Source organism: Vigna radiata, unplaced genomic scaffold, assembly GCF_000741045.1.
Source record: "Vigna radiata var. radiata cultivar VC1973A unplaced genomic scaffold, Vradiata_ver6 scaffold_471, whole genome shotgun sequence".
In the NCBI taxonomy this organism is placed as follows: domain Eukaryota; kingdom Viridiplantae; phylum Streptophyta; class Magnoliopsida; order Fabales; family Fabaceae; genus Vigna; species Vigna radiata.
In genome coordinates, this window is record NW_014543790.1 from 46224 (window position 1) to 50488 (window position 4265).

Consider the following 4265-nt stretch of genomic DNA (forward strand, 5'->3'; position numbering starts at 1 on the left):
CCAGAACTTGTTATCCACCAAATATATTGAATAAAATTCATTAAATAAGTTTTGATATGACATTTACATTGCAGTCCATCCCCAAGAAAACGTTTATGTTTGAAGTCATGGTGCACANATTTTTAGTGGTAGCAAAAGCATTATAATTGGGTAGTTGTAGCTAAGTTCTTGCACGAAAAGGGCATGTTTCAATCAGACTTATTTTGAAATGCATCTTTTTAGTGAAAGAATAAGACCCTGTAAATAGCACCTTAAACACACACAATTAAAAACAATTCCTNGACATTGTGCAACAAATATCGTACCCAAATAATGGTCAGTGTTGTATTAAACCATGTCAAAATCATTACGAAATCTAACACAATCATCATTGTAATGTTCAAATTGCATTACTAATAAATATTAATAATACATTTCTTTCATNAAAATGTTATACATGAACTGTATATATTGCAAGAGTTCTTTTTCGCCTCACATTATGAGGATCAGAAACATAGTTCTCCCTAATGTCTTGAAGTTCCTCCTGCAAACAAAAAATTGCACACAAAATATGAATCATATGACCAAGTTCAATAAAAGTTGTATAAGTACCCCAAAAATGATGAAATGAAGGAACATACCCCAAAAATTGGTCCATTTCCAANAGTCCATCACCTAAAGGTGTGTATATGACCCGCGACTTGTGGGAAGAGTGCGAAGTTGATCGGTGGGAAAGTGACGCGAAGATGATTAGAGCTTCTGGGTGGTCCTCCAGTGGCGGTTAATCGGCGGCGAACGACGGTGGAGTCGTCAAGGGGGTTTGGTCGTTGATCGGTGGCNGAGCTTTGATCGGTGGCGGAGCTTTGATNGGTGGCGGATCTTTGATCGGTGGTCGTTGCACGGCGAACGGCGGCGACCGACGGTGTGACAAGGTCGCGGAGCTTTGATAGTTGGGAGGGAGACTTTCTCTCTCTAGGGTTTCTTTCAAATCCTNAAATCTGAAAATGAAATCTCAATTCAAAATAAAAGCGGACCTCTGTCTGCCCCTGCCCGTCCACGTCATTTTTGAATTTTTTTTTATTAAAGACTAACCAATGACACGCTGACACATAGTGGGTGTAAAAAATTTGTCAAATCTCGTTTGTTAAAGTATCATTTTCCTTTTACTATATACTTACTTAAATAGAACCAAAATAGGATATTTAGTTTTAAAATCAATTTCTTATAAAATAATTTTTTTTTAATTATTTTAAAATAGGATATTTTTAATTTTGTTTACTAAGTTGCTTCTCATTCCATTCTTAAAATAAAAATTATTGTAACAGTTACAATTTTAATTGTTGTCATGGAAGGAGTATGCCTAACTGACATTGTTCTTGTGTATGTCTAACAGACAAAATATTAATTAAATTAATAAAATATTATAAGATTCAGTTTTAAACCATTTTTGTGAAAGGAGTGAAAATAAAAACATGGTGAGCAACAATGGAAAAGATGTGAACCATGATAACTTTGTTGATTTTCCGTCTGACTCCTATAAACTCAATTATAATATTCAGAATATGAAAAATGAGTTTGCAAAATTTGAATGACGAAAATTTAAAACTTTAAAATTAGGTTCCATTTTTTAATATTAGATATTTTTAAAATTTAAATATGAAAATAAAACGAAAAAAGTAATTATCAATGATAAATGGAAAAGAGAAACGTGTATACTAAGAAATTATATCCTCTTTATATATTGTTAAAAATATCTTTAAATAAAATATAAATAAATTTAAAATTTTATTATAAATAACGTTTATTTATTTTATATATAAATTTTTAATTAAAAAATTATTTAATTTTTTAAAAATGGTTAAATTAAAAAACATTTAAATTAGAAAAAGAATAAAGAATAAAATTAGTAAAAATAATTATTTAAATTTGAAAACAATTATTTAAAGGATAAAATTAAAAAATAAATCTGAACATCAAAAAACCTCTTCATATATATATATATAAGTATTATTAAAAATAGTTCATAAATCAAGCCTTAAAAAATATAGAAAAAATATTAAAAAAGAATTAAACAATCTAGTATGAGTTCATCATCTAGAAGTTGAGATATATTTTATGATAATTTGATATGATACACATAAAATCAATGTCAAGGCATGTAATTTTAGATTTTAACTAATTATATTTCAAAATATAAACAATATGGTTTAGACGAAAAATATATGAGTATATGTTAAGTTTCAAGAGAACTCCAAAAATAGTGTTGTTTATTGCAAAATTATGTAATACATGAAACAAACAAAGTGTGCATAATGTACTATAACCTTGCGAGTGAAGCAATACTATTATGAAAAAGCGAAACAATAAAGACTAAAAATTTGATTTCCATCTATAAATAAGGAAAGAATAAACCATTGGAAAAGTGAGATGATTTAGAGAATAAAGAAGATTCTATACAAATAATAAATAATGTTTATTGATTTTGCATTGAAAGAAAATAATAATCAAGGCGAATATAAAACCTTATTAGTCACAATGAAGCTTGCTTAAAAGATGGATGTTTATTATGTTATGGTGAAAAGTGACTCCAAATTTATGATAGGATAGGTATTAAGTATTATCCAAGCATAGAATTTCTAGATGATGCATTATTTAGTTCAAGTTTAACATTTAGCAACCACTTTGACAACTTCACTATTAGTTATGTCCTTAGGGACCAAAACACAATGGTTGCTTTATTGTCAAAGTTGACGAGTACCAAGAAGCTAGGAAATCATTAAGTGATCAAAAAGACTTTACACTTTCTTAGTGTGCATATGGGAGTTACAAAATTCAACGGAGTTTCTAAGTGTGGAGTTGTGGCGATCATCATGGATGACCCCATACATCCTGTTGTAACACCCTAATTGAAAACGCGATAAAATTTAAAATTTCCTCAAGTCAAAAATAAATTGAAATTTTTTTTACAAAATGACTTAATACAACTTGAAACATTTTATAACCAAATACAACATGAAAAGAAATAGTTTGAACCAATTCTTTAGTCCTTTGCATAAATTAAATAAAACTTTAACAAATTTCTCCCAATTGCAAATCTCCTCTCTCGACAATCTCATAGCTCCAAAACCATCTGTATTTTTATATGTGCTTCCGTATAACAAACGTTACACAGGCACACATCCAAACAATACAAACAAATGTATGAGTGAGCTAACATTTAAAGCATAAGCATAAAATATACTCCAATAATCATCTCAAATTTTGTATCCATTTATAATACAATCTTTCCCCAACCCCTTGTGTTTCGGTGTAAATTTTAGGGACTGAGAGACTGACCTGGCGGACACAACTTTATCACCTTCAGATGCTTTGGATTGATTGGATCGCTCGCTTTTCTTGGATCTTGACCGCTCGCCTCGGTTCTTAATTTAATTATTCTGAAGGAATGAGCAAAGAACTAGGTTTCTATAAAGTGTGAATGTAGCGTGAATCGAATGTGATTAGCACGTACCTGACTTGTAGCCCTAGCTCTCTATTTATAGATTATCATAAGCTCAATAAAATATAAACAGAGTACAATATAAACAGTTTTACCTGGTTACTCATAAACAACTTTTTTAATTAGATATTATTTTATTCTCAATATCTTTAATAAGATGTCTTTGATTCCGGTGGACTACAAGCCCAATAATAAGAATTGGCCCAGCATAGACATGATGTTATACATAACCGATCAACTGTTCTTCGTAACCGCTCGCCCCGGATATCATACCGTACATTATACCCCCAAGTCCGAGTTAAGTGTTAGGCTTTAGCCAGGGTTGACTGTAGGAATTATGAGTTTGAGGGAGGTTTTATTTGTCGTGTTTGGAGAGCGTGCTTCTAGTCATTGCTCTTCTGTGGACCGAACGGTGGGCTTGATGAGTCCTCTTTTTGAACGTTGCCATAAGCCGAGTGGTAAATGGTGGGAGTCCTTTCTAGAACTTTTTCCTATGTTGATGGTGACTTGATAATATCTTGTTTACTTGTTCTGAAAAGAAAAGAATAAGTTAAGACATAAAGAATGAGTTAGGCTTACTTGTATGATCGGTTGCGCTCGGATCATTGTAACTGTATATGAATGTCCGGATGTTGATTTATCCGACAATACGTTTATACTTGGGCGTCCGGATGGGGTCTATCCGTCGACGCTAGGGATTACATCCCTTTTTATATAAGGTATTAGGGCATCTGGATGTGATCTATTCGTCAACGCTAGGGATTACATCCCTTTTGATATAAGTTAT